Here is a 13,247-nt window from a genome sequence, read left to right as displayed (position 1 = left end):
CTGAGCAGGGACAGGGACATCCCCCCTACTGGGAATCCAGACAGACCCAGGGAAGGCACAGCCAGGCCCAGGGTCAGTGAGGACCTAGTTAGGGAACTTCTGGAGGGACTAGATGTGTTCAAATCAGCAGGTCCCAACAATCTCCAACCCAGAGTGCTGAGGGAGCTGGCAGAGGTCATTGTGGGACCCCTGGCACAGCTTTACGAGCAATTGTGGTGCTCTGGCAAGGTGCCAGAGGACTGGAAAAGGGCCAAAGTGGTCCTCATTTTCAAAAAAGGGAGGAAAGAGGACCCGGGGATTTATAGGCCCATTAGTCTTACCTCGGCCCTGGGGAAGCTCCTTGAGAAAATTATCCAGGAGCACATCAGCAGGGGAGATTATGCTTAGAGGCAATCAACATGGGTTCATTAGAGGCAGGTCCTGTCAGACCATCCTGGTGATATTCTACAACTAGGTCACAAAAGCCTTGGACACAGGTGTTGTGGTGGACATAGTCTTGCTGGACTTTAGGAAGGCCTTCGACACTGTCTCACCCCATCCTCATTAAAAAATTAGGTGACTGTGGTGTCGATGCCTACACAGTCAGATGGGTAGCAAATTGGCTGGAGGGCCACACCCAGAGAGTGGTGGTGGACGGGTCCTTTTCAACATGGAGGGACGTGGGCAGTAGGGTTCCCCAGGGCTCGGTCTTTGGGCCCCCACTGTTCAATATCTTCCTCGGTGACTTGGATGAGGGGGTGGAAAGCACCTTGTTCAAGTTCACAGATGACACTAATATATGGGGAGAAGTGAGCATGCTAGAAGGGAGGGACAGGCTACAACTAGATCTCAACAGGTTACAGAGGTGGGCAGATGAGAATAGAATGGGTTTCAATATGGACAAGTGCAAGGTGTTACACTTGGGGAGAAAAAACCAGCAGCATACCTACAGGCTGGGGAGCTCCCTTCTTGTCAGCACAGAGCAGAAAAAGATCTTGGAGTCGCTATTGATTCCAAGATGAACATGGGCCGCCAATGTGGGGACACGGTCAGGAAGGCTAACCACACCTTATCATGCATCCGTAGATGCATCACAAGCAGGTTGAAGGAGGTGATCCTCCCCCTCTATGGGATATTGGTCAGGCCGCAGTTGGAGTACTGTGTCCAGTTCTGGGTGCTGCACTTCAGGAGGGATGTGGACAGCATGGAAAGGATCCAGAGGAGGGCCACTTGCATGATCAGGGGGCAGCAGGGTAGACCCTATGAGGAGAGACTATGGGACCTGAACCTGTTCAGCCTACAAAAAGAAGGCTGAGAGGTGATCTGGTGGCCTCCTACAAACTTGCCAAGGGGGACCAGCAGACAATGGGAGAATCCCTGTTCCCCTGAGTACTACCGGGAGTTGCAAGGAATAACAGCCATAAGCTGACTGAGAGTAGTGTGGAAGAAATCAAACTTCACATTGTGGTTGAATCAGAACTGACAGAGACAGCTTTTCTTTATTTAGGGCTATACTGTGATCACAGGGAGGATTTCATAAAGCAAGGGGAATCACCCACTTGTCTGTTTCAAAGGAATCCTCCTCCTCTCTAAGTTTTCAAGCATTTTTATACTTAAGACAGATAAAGAGAGAAGAAGAATACAACCTTGGAGAAACTAAAACAAGTTTACTTAATTGGACATCTGTGCACAGGGTAATAAGACATGCAAGATTTCTTATCTCAAAACATGGAACTGAAATAAGCAGTATCAGCACTTCTGGTCTCTGTCTGTTTTTTTAGTCAAGTAGGCCAGAAGCCCGAATAAATTTACTCCTACAGTAGATTCAGGCTAGACATCAGGAGGCACTGTTTCACAGTCAGGGTGGCTAGGAGCTGGAACCAATTTCCAAGGGAAGTGGTGCTCGTCGCTACGCTGGGGATCTTCTAAAGGAGTCTAGACAATCACCTAGCCGGGGTTGTTTGACTGCAGCATCCTTTCCTGCCCATGGCAGGGGGCCAGACTTGATGACCTGCTTAGGTCCCTTCTGATCCTACCAACTATGAAACTGACATGGACTTTGGTGCCAGGAGGGCAAATGTGGTCTGTACTGACAGCCCTGTCTGCCTTGGGGCCACTAGACCTATTTCCACCATCACAGCAATTGGCTGTTTAGCCTGAAGCTGTTTGCTCTGCCAACACCAGTCTTGCCACTGCAACTACATACCCAGAGCTGGATCTGTAGCCACTGCCAGCCCCTCTGCAGCCACACCATTCCCAGACCAGAACCAGTCTGGAGCGTAGGGTGAGTTAGACACCCCTTCCTTAATGTGTCTTAAATTACAGCTCTCAGCTCTGAATTTTCTGGGTTTCTAAGGATGGCTTAAAAAGTAATTTGTAACATCTCTGGAGTCCCTTTTTATTCTACATATACGGACACTCAGTCTTCTCTGTTAATGTCGATTATATCTGGAAATTTGCCTGTTTTTTAATTAGAACAAAAAAAAATTCCTAAGTGATCTTTAACTAGGAGAATATTACCATGTGATATATCTAATGAGTTGAAGATATGAAACATCAATTTTAAATCCTCTTAACTTTTAAAGCCAGATTAATCAATGTCCTTTGGCTGTACAGTGCCACTCCCAAATGAGGCAAAGGAACTGGTGTTCACTTGCAATGTAATCTGTTTACATAGCGTGTACGTTGCCAGATGTATGTAAAGCAGCTGGAGGGTACACTCAACTTTTCCATGCATTTTCGTGAGCACTCGTGTATTCCCGTTACCTCTTCCCCCTTGCACACACACATTAAATTTCAACATCACTAGTTTCCTCTTCTCCTTTATCCATCTGCATCATCAGTCCTGCCCACTCATTTGTGCCTATAAACCCATCCATCTCTTCTCTTTTGTTCATCTGCTTTCCTCAATTATCAAGTGCCTCCTATGATCACTGGAGATGTACTGGAGCTGTAAAATTCAGGCTTAGATTTAGAATCCCGAAATCTTAACATAATTTGAAATGCTGGGGGGTGGGGGATGTTGATTAAGGCCACGGACTATAGAATAGTCCAGACACAGCTTACTTTCCAGGCCCAGCAGCACAAAGTTTTTATCTGTATATTTGTATTCAGTGTTAGTCTAATTGGTATAATGATGGAATGAAACAGTAGACCAGTAGACTCATATCGCCCCACTTGAAGGAACACTTGCTGTAACATGTTTTTGGCAGTTAAATATCTGTAATATCTAATTATGTTAATACAATATCAATAGTAATTAAGGAAAAATTCGGTTGACTACAAGACAGAGACCATAGCATAGATGGATGATGATATGTCAATATCTAATATCAGTTCCACAGAAATTCTGTAATTTTGTATCAACCTATTCAGAGAGAGACGGACAAGAACAACACATAAAGAATAAGACGTGTTGTACAAAATGATCTCTGGCACGCAGGACTGGTTTTTGATGCAACATTCTGCCTTTCTACATGTAAACCAGTCACACCAGAAATACAAAGAAGTGTTCTTTTTGTAAGCAAGAGTTACAGAAATAATTTGAGGAGGGGCAGGATTCCTTTCTACTTGTATGTGTTCTGCCAGAGTTCATAAGGTGAGTAATATATTTACAGAATACTATATAGAATTTAATTTTCTTATCTCCAGTAGAAGCTTTAAAAAGTACCACCATTATTGCAATGAAGGAAAACCTAATTCAATTTCTACAATATTTTCTAATTAATTTATCACTGGCTTCAGATTACTTGGGTGGTGAAAATGAAATCAGTGTTTTATTATTTTCAATATAGCAGAACCTACAGGAGCATACTAAGGTTGGAACCCCATTGTGCTAACAATTATATAAACATGTATATTAAAAGTATTTTGAAGAGCTTTTTCAACAATTCAGTAGCTCTTATTTTTGCAGTAAACTCCCTTAGTTGCCATAATAATTCAGTGATGCTACCTTTCACTTTAGTTACCTGGATATTTACTAATGGTTATCTGACTTTTATGTAGGTCTAGTATATGTGAAATAAGTTATGAAGAATATTTAAAAAAAAATCTTCCATTTCCAGTGCCACTTCCTTTTTCATTTAATTTCCAGAATTTCCTACTACATTGACCAAGATATCATTTTGCATTCAAATACAAAAAATATCTTTGAAAATGTTTTTGTCATTAGAGTTCTATCTTCAGACAATTTATCTTTACCAAGTTTCTCTTCCATCTTTGATAACACTGTCTTCCTACTATGATTTCTGTGTTTTGTTGTAATGAGTGAAACTGTAGTTGGTTGATACTATGTATGTGCAGATCTTCAGAACCAGTATATCACTTTGTCACTGACGAATGCATCTACAAGGGTAATGTGTTCTGGAGTATGGTATTCAGAGAAAATAACAATACTCTTTTTGAAGATGTACAGTATAAATTAGGGATTCTTCTTGTGCTTGTTCTCATTTCATTGCTTGCAATTTGCCATCTTACTTGATTTTCCTGTTTCACTCATGTGGATTAGGAAGATTTACTTCATTTGGGTGTACTTACTGCTCCCTATTTATGATCTTTTCTACACTTCTGGCTATTGTTTGCTCATTCTGATTCTTGACAAAGTAGTTTTGTGGTTGTGAAATAACTCGGGTCAATAACTGGAATACTATTTAGTATTCTTCACAGAACAAACCAGATTGCAACTTATATTCCCTTGCTTAGACATCAGCAGATGAACAGAAACAATACCACGTGGCTTGTGAATATTTGCTGATTCACTATACAAAAAACATGGTCAATTCATAAACTCTTCATGAGCAAACAGTAGATTAAGATTTAATAAATTAAGAAAAAACCACGTACTGTAAAAATTACTGAAAGAGAATGGACAGAGTCAGTTTGTGGAAACAAAAAGATGAAGTCCATTTAATAAATCACTCGTGATTTTTTGCTACTTTCACTGCAAGTAGATTATAAACTGCAATATTATTTTTTGTAAAGTAGTTCTCACCCTGTGTAGAAAATCACTGTTGAAACCAAATTAAGCTATTTATATTTAGAAATAAACATGTAAAAATGCATGTTATGGGGTTTCATGACTATTATCATGTACAATTAGATGCTAAAATACAATCAAAGACCTTATTGGAGATCTTATTGTACACTTTATAATCCACCTTTAAATCTTCTATATTTATGGCTCCTGTTTCATCACTGAAGAATTTAAAAGAAGATTGGATGGTTTTGTATCACTAAAGAGAGGATATATATCCCAAATCATTTCTAACAAATCTTGTTCTCCTGTATGCAAAGCTGCCTTGTTTTGAAAAAAATGGGTTGCTATATTTCAAGATACTGAAACTTATAATGGAACTTCTATTTTCTGGATAGTTTTTTTTTCCTAATAGCAAAAATGTTAGCATTGTGCCTCTAGAAAGCAAGTTGGGGAAAATGATCTCTACTTTAATAAAAGTGTACATTTGTAAGTGGAAAATAAATCTACTATGAGAAGTTTTTACACTGCATACCAAATCCCTCAGTGTTTATCAAGTTTCTTAATAATTTACCAGACCAGATTTAACATATTTACTCAAGTAAATAGATAAATTAAAGCATCTATGTTAAATTTGTCAATAGGGCTCTGAATCAGCAAAGTATTTAAGCATGTGCCTAACTTGAAACACGAGAGAATTGTCACAGAAGAGACCACCTACGGCTAATATAACAATATTTGCCAAATAACTTTCTTGAGGAGGCCTGATGTTTTAAAGTTTAATTTTCTGAAGTTTTTAATTGTTTGCTAAACTCTAGTCTCTGCCAATAATGCAGGCAGACTCAACAATTGTCAGGCAGCTGGTATGCTAAGATGACTGCTTAGCATGCCAACCAGGCTGCTTTTATTGTTTCCTTCTCTTCCCATCTGTCTTTTGTATCTGTCTGTTATATCCACCTGTTGTCCTTTGCCTCATGCTTAGATCATAACCTTTCTAGGGTAGGAATTATCTTCTCCTTCTGCATTTGTACAGGGCCTAGCACTATTTTCTAAGCCCTAAAACACTTAAAAAAATGCAAGGTCCAGTTTCAATCAGAATCTGCTTTAATAAATAATATGTTCCTCAAGATTATGAATGTATCTGAGCAACTTTTGCTGTATGAGTTTTACAGACTTAGTCTTGGCTTTTTGCACTCTTTGTGTTATCTGGCTTATGATTTGGAGAGATGATAGCGTTCTTGCCTTTGGTGACCTGTTTACAATCTTCTGAGATTTAAGGCTAAACTAATGCATGGTTCTTCAATATTCAGTGATATTACTCACACGTGTAGAAGGTTTATTCACTTACTACATTCTTTAAAGAACGGGAAGTTATGTATATATGAGTGGGGGGCTCTGTAGATTTACTATATATATGTATGTATGTTTTATAGATGTGTGTGTGTCTATATATGTATGTATGTATGTATGTATGTATGTATTGTATATGTAACAAAAAACAGAGAAGGCTGTAGTAAAGATATCTACTTACATAGGGAAGATGTCATAGTTCCAAACACCTTACTGAGATTTCAGGCCACTAGGCATTTACCAAATTATTTCAGACTTTGCATATTAGGTGCACAGGAAATTAGGCACAGTCTTAGTAAAAATGTTACAGGCCAATACAGTGACTTTAACAAAGCATTGAATTTTATCTTAAAATATATGGGTTGTTTCTAATAGAATCCTCAATTAAAGTTAGGATGACATCCCTCTTTTTCTAGGTCTACTGATGTCTATACATCTTAAATTAATTCAAATTGACAGGCAATTTGGCAGTTTTCTACATATGAATGTAATCCTTCTTCATACCTGAAATGCAAAAAAAAAAATAGTCACCTTTCCCTTCAGAGCTGCCATGAGAAATGGGTCTCCATCCTTTTAATAGCCTTTATTTGATAGATACTAAGTAGTATCTGGAGGTAGAATTGAATATAATGTAGCACAACAATTTTTGAGTGCCAGACTCCTTCCTAGACAATTATTTGTCTGAAAGGAAATAGAACCACTTTGTCAAATCCTGAATTTTGTAAAGCAGAATTGAAGATTAGTATCAAACAAAGAAATGACAAGAGGAGAGTTTAGCAAACAATGTTCAAGATTCTGTGATGTGTCTCCTGAAAGGTGCAATATAGAAGGAACAAATGAGAGCAGGAAATGGCTTTATGAATTCTAGGCTTTAATGGGTCAAGCAATATGCTTATGGTACCCTCCACCCTCACCATTAACTGCCTATGACTTGCACAGCTGCCCATTAGCCTTGAGGAGCTCAGAGCTATAGACCCATCCCCTCCAGCCCTCTTTCTCCTTCCCCTGCTCTTGGCAAACATTTTATTCTAGAATGTGCAAAGATTAGGGTAGCACTGGACAATTAAATAGGTGCCAAGATGCCCTTTATTTGGTGATTTCTTTCTTGTCTCCTTGCAGGATTCAAATAGTTTCAGTAGGATCAGAGCAGGGTATAGAAGCTGACCCAGGAATTCTACACCAGAGCATTTACTACTACTTAAAGGCAATCGGAACTGTTGAGAATACACACTGCTTTCTTATCTCAGCAGTACTAAAGTGTAGATGCCAATAAAATATTATGGTGAAGTTGAGTAAGAATAATTTGTGGGTAAATATTGCATACTGTTACACTATACATCAATTATTCCTTTTAAATCAGTTCAATCCATTAGTCCCGTCTTTCCTCCAAATAGTTCAACTCCAGTCCTAACACAGGGCAGTCCAACTGGTGGCCCGTGAGTTGCATTTGGCCTATGAGGGATTAATGTGCAACCCAAGGCTCCTGCACAGCCGCCACTGTTCCCACTGCTCCTGTGGCCAGGGTCTCTGGAGCATGGCAGCTCAGTTGGAGGGAGCCTTGTGAGCCTGCTGTCCAAATGGTAGCACAGGATAGGGGGGACAGAATTTGTATTGTACATGTGGTGGTATGATGGGTGGGTGGGTGTTCTTCTGAGCAGTGGGGGCTTGTGCTGCCCATGCAGTGTTGCAGGATTGGGGGGAGGTCCTTGCTTTGTCTGCATGGTAGGGAGACTTCACTGCCTAGGCAGTAGAGGTCCTAGAGAGCCCACCTGGTGCATAGCTCCCACAACATGAAGGCTAAGTATAGACAGTCAAAAAGCCCAAGCCTGAATTGATACAGTCTTTGCAGGTTAGTTTTAACCTGTGTAGGCTGAACCAGCAACCAAGTGAATAGACATACACTTTTGATTCTGGAAATGTAGCCACATGCCCACAGTGGCTCAGGCTAGAAGCTGGGGGTGCTAGAGCGAGCCCTCCTTTCCCTTCTGCAATGGCCTAAAGGCTGGACGGAAGCTGAGCTGGGGGTGGAGAGGGCATGACCAGGCCCTGGCAGGCTGAGTATGATTGGGGTGGGATTTAAACCCCCACCCTGACCTGCAGGGACCTCAGCCAAGGTGTTTGTGGGGAAGGGGGAAGCAGCCCTTGCCAGGCTTCTCCCCGAGTGGCAGGGGTTGTGGCCAGCCAGGGGCTCATGCAGTAAAGGGTGGAGGGACGGGAATTAAACCCCCTGCCTCCCCTTTCCCACCAGCATGGGGCCTCAGCTAGGGTCTGCTCAACTTTTTCTCCCTACTTATGGCTCAGCACAGCCTGGGACCCCCAGTCCCCCCCACTCCCAGCCAGGGAGTGATCCTGCTGTGCCTTCCTGGCAGTTGTGGGGGGTGTTTCTTGATGCAGCCCGGGAGCAAAGGCCAGATCAGGGGGAGGGAGGGGAGTGAAACCAGCCCCAAGCCTATGTGGGGACACACACAGAGGGAGAGCACAGACGGATCGCAGTGGCACCAGCTCCATTCTGGATGTGAGCCCCACTGAGCAGAGGTGGAGGGTGGGGAAGGGCTGGCATGTGTGTCTGCACTAGCCTAGGGCAGAGCCAAGCTGAGCTAAGCATGCAACTGGGAGAGCAACTCCTGTCCAGTGGCCTCTTCTACCTAATGGAGAGAGGCGTCCAGGCCAGCCCCAGCCCCAGCCTCCCACAGTGGCCCTGGCTCCCACATGGTGTAGTCTCAGCCCAGCAGGAAGTGCCAAGAAACTGGGCAGTGTGATGCTTGAGGCTGAGCTGAGCCGAGCCAGGCACCAGGCTCCTTCACAGACTCCAAGGTGAATGAGCATGAGGGCTCCCTAGGTGGTGAGGAGCTGGCTGTGTCCTCCACCACTGCACAGCACTCACTGGATGGCCTCAGCCTTGATCTGCCATCACCCAGGTGCCGAGCTGGGCTCACCTTGCTCACTCTTGCCCTATCGAGTGGGGGTGTAGCACAGCCTTGTACTAGGGGCCAGGCATCCTGTGGCTTCCCTGCCACCATCAGGCCAGGTGGGTAGAAGGGGCTACCAGCTGCATGCTTGGCTCTGCCCCAGGTTAGTGTGGACACATACTCCAAGCCCCTTCCCCGCCCCTCGCAGCTTGGGTCCCTCTGCTCTGCAGGGTTCATGTCCAGGATGGAGCTGCCACCACTGTGATCCCTCTCTGTTCTGCTCTGTGTGTGTCCCCACCTGGGCTTGCAGTCAGTTTTGCTCCCCTCCCTCCCCCTGATCTGGCCTTTCATTTGTGGCAGGCCAGGAGCAAACTCCCACCCCAGTGACTGGGAAGGTGCAGCAGGATTGGCCTCTGCCTGGGAGGGGGGTTCTGGGCCATGTTGATCCATGAGCAGGGGGAGAAAGCCTGGCAGACCTTGGCTGGGGTCCTGTAAGAGAGGGGAGGCAGGGGGGTTAATGCCCCTCCACCTGAGCCTGCTATCCATGCTTCTGCCCCCTCCACTCCAGCAGGGAAAAGTCTGGCAGGGGCTGGTGCACCCCTACCAGGTTTCCCACCCCCACCCCCTTGTCAGCCAGCCCTTGCTGCTCCAGCTAGAGAACAGGGGGGTGGAGCCAACTCTGCTCAAGCAGGCAGCCCAGCCCAGGGTTGCAAAGCATTCTGGGATGCTTGGGGACTTTGATTTAACTTGAACCTGGAAGGACTCTGGGACAGAAATTCCATGAATCAGTCTGACCTAAATCAGTTAAGTCTGATATTACATTCAACCAGGTTTATCTTAAACTAGTTTCAGCCATTTTGAAACTGGTTTATGTCCACTGAACTTCTGTTCTGTTACAGGCTTAAACCAGTTTCTAATCACTTAAACCGGTTTTTGTATAACTTTTGTCTCTAGCCACAGTTAGAATAGGGTGCAGCTCAGTGCCTGAGACTGGTGCAGCACGTGGTCCCTGGCCCTTTAAAAGCTGGACAACACAGTCCAGACACAAACCAGTGAGTTAATTTCTCTAGCCTCCATGATGTAGCAGGGTTGGGATGCTGTTGTAGCTGTGCTAGTTCAGGAAATGAGAGGCAATATTTTTGATGATACCTTTTGTTGATACCAATTGTATAGTTAGCCTTTCTTCCAACTATATGGTTGCCCCAATAAAAGATATACTCCCCCTATGCTTTTTGCAATTGCTAAACATATTTCTGTGGCAAAATGAAACTAAAGTGACAAAATTAACTTTAGATTACACTGCCATTTCAGTTTTCTCTGCAAAGTTAATGTTGAGACAGCTGAAGCTAAACAAGAAAGGAGAGATATTGAGTTATAGTGCTCTTTAACGTGCTCCTTTTTCAACAGCATGTTGACTCATGTGTCTTTTGACTAGTTTTAACTGGTAGCTATACAACAACTACAAACAGCAAAGGGGAAAGGAACATCCCTATCTGACAAAATATAGATGTGAGCATATACTATTGGTAGTAGCAGCTGGCACAAGGAACTTTTTATAACATATTTATACTCAGTGCAGAAACTTAGAATGTAACCAGAAACACTGAAAAACTTTCTAAATAAAGTAGAATTACTCCACTGTGTTAAAGCTGATTTGTGAATTCCAAGCTGTCAGCGCTAGGAAGCAACTGGTTTCTATCCATATGCCTTATTGGCGCTTCTCTAAAACTATCCTCTTATTCTCTGGAATCTCTGTTTTCAATAAAGAAAGGAGAGGTCTGCAACTATTACGGTTACAAAAAGACCTCAGGAACATGAATCTACTTGTACAGGTGCAGATGTGATTCTAGATGAAACTGCAAGGAACCCTGAACAATATTTTTGTGAGATTTGAACTGCTCCATTCAGCTCAGTGAGGTGTTAACTCCCATGTTCAATAATTACTGCATGTTAATATTATTAATTTGCATTCCCTGTGTAAGAAGGAAGACAGAACTTTTATGATTTACATCCTCGGGCTTTGGTCTAACTTCCCCATTCTTTTAATGCAGTTTATTCCATGGTTATTTAATGCAAAATAAAAAAGCAATCCCAGGGGCCAGAACCCAGTGCTCAGGGAGGAGTGCCTTCCTCACTGGGCTATAGTCTCACTCCTTGCTTCCTTGTTCATCTGCAACATTCACTTTGCATTCTTAGATGCCCAAGAGAATGGTGGTTTAGGACACTTTCCTAGGAAATGGGAGTTGTGAGTTCAAACCTTGTCGGACTCTAGGTCTAGTATCCACCCATCGTACTTCCGGGGCCATTTCCCTAATTGCTGTGCTGTAGGCAAAGGACATGTGGGGTCTTCCTCTTCCCCTTTGAGTAGCTGCAGTTCAGCAAGGCTATGTCTTTAAGTGGTTCAGCTTCCATGAGATTTCCGATTTTGAATTCCACATTAACACAAACATTTCACGTGGGGCTGCAAGGAATAGCATATATTCTGTCTTCAGCAGAGGGACAGGGTTCTGCAGTGCTGTTTTCAGCATTTCCTGTTGACTGACCTCCTGCTTACCATGTTGGTTGTGAATCCCAAGCAAAAATTCCTTGGTCTGTGGAGATATGGGAAGCATAGCTCTTTTGATTTTAATTCCACTTACAGTTTTACACACACATTTGAGGCAAGACACTGTTACTGTGGCTAAGTGCCTTTTTAACCAGGTCTTTGAAAGCACGTCTTTATCGTTAGGGTGCAGCTATAGAGACTGAAGCTTCCACAGCAACAGACGAGCAAAATATTCTGATATGATGCTTACTGGTGAGATCTGATAGTTCATTATGAACAGATGGATTTGCTTCAATTTTTTTCTGAGCAAAGGTGGAACTTGTTAACACTGCACTTCTAACAGCGGGATTTCTTATAACCCAAGTTTTCCTCAGTAATGTGAGTTTGTTTTTATAAATTACTATGTTCTTGTAAAGCTGTCTTGCCTTTAAATTACTGATATATGATATTCAACTTCTATTTTTTGTCCAAGAACGTTAAATTAACATTTATGGAAAATTAAGAAGTCATAATGGCAAGGAATTTTTTTTTCGGTCAGATTCGGATTTCAAATTTTTCTGATTTAGAAGAGAGAGAGAGAAAGAGAAACCAAATCTGAATATACTTTTTAGAATTAATTTTTAAATCCTTAAAATTTTCCATGTGATATTTAAGTCACAAAAAGACTTATGAACATGATGGATAATCAGCTGAAGTTGAATTCTCTGTGATCAAAAGAGGTTATATGATCTCAGTTTTGAGCACTGGTATAACTGCTACTGGAATGAAGTGTCCAGCTCAGATGGACAAAATTTAAGTGTGCTGTTAAACTGGAGACAGTTCAGAGAATGGGTAAATAATTGGGAAAACATGACTTTTTTTAGTAAAAGACACCAGGGGCACTGACAGAAGCAATGTTTTGTTGCACGATCACTCCCCTGAAAGTGCTCTACGGCTGTACCGTGCCAGAAATGCATGGCTGCAGAGTGCTTTAAAAGTGTCCAATTATGCCTCATTATATGAAGGTTAAAATGAAGGTGCTCCAGTCCACCTGCCACCCCTCCTACCCCACTTTAAGGCAGGCTGGGCAAACCCTAGACTGAGTTACATTCTCTGAGGCACGTTTTGGTGCCTCAGTTCCTCAACTGTAAGATGGGAATAATATCATCATTACTTCACAGAGAAAGGGTGTGAAGGTAAAGCTATTGGTTGTGGTGAAGTATTTAGATGCTACTGAGATAAGCACCATAGAGAACCTGTGAGGAAATGAGTAATTCTACGTTCAGAATGGGGTCTGAATACTCTGCAGTAAATATGGCATAATGGCCACATGTTCAACATGAAGAATAAAATATACATCCATTCCATGCATGTACTGAGCCAGAGAAAAAAAAGTGTCACGTGAAGCAGTGAGATCCTAGTGGCTGGGTGTGCACGGTTCTGCCATACCTAACCTTAACCCTCTGGCTTTTTATCACTGACCCCTCCAGTCCCTCCTCATCCCCGGCCTCTT

This window comes from Gavialis gangeticus, unplaced genomic scaffold, assembly GCF_001723915.1.
Source record: "Gavialis gangeticus isolate Ggan-Ray unplaced genomic scaffold, GavGan_comp1, whole genome shotgun sequence".
Lineage (NCBI taxonomy): Eukaryota > Metazoa > Chordata > Crocodylia > Gavialidae > Gavialis > Gavialis gangeticus.
This window is presented reverse-complemented; position numbering follows the sequence as displayed.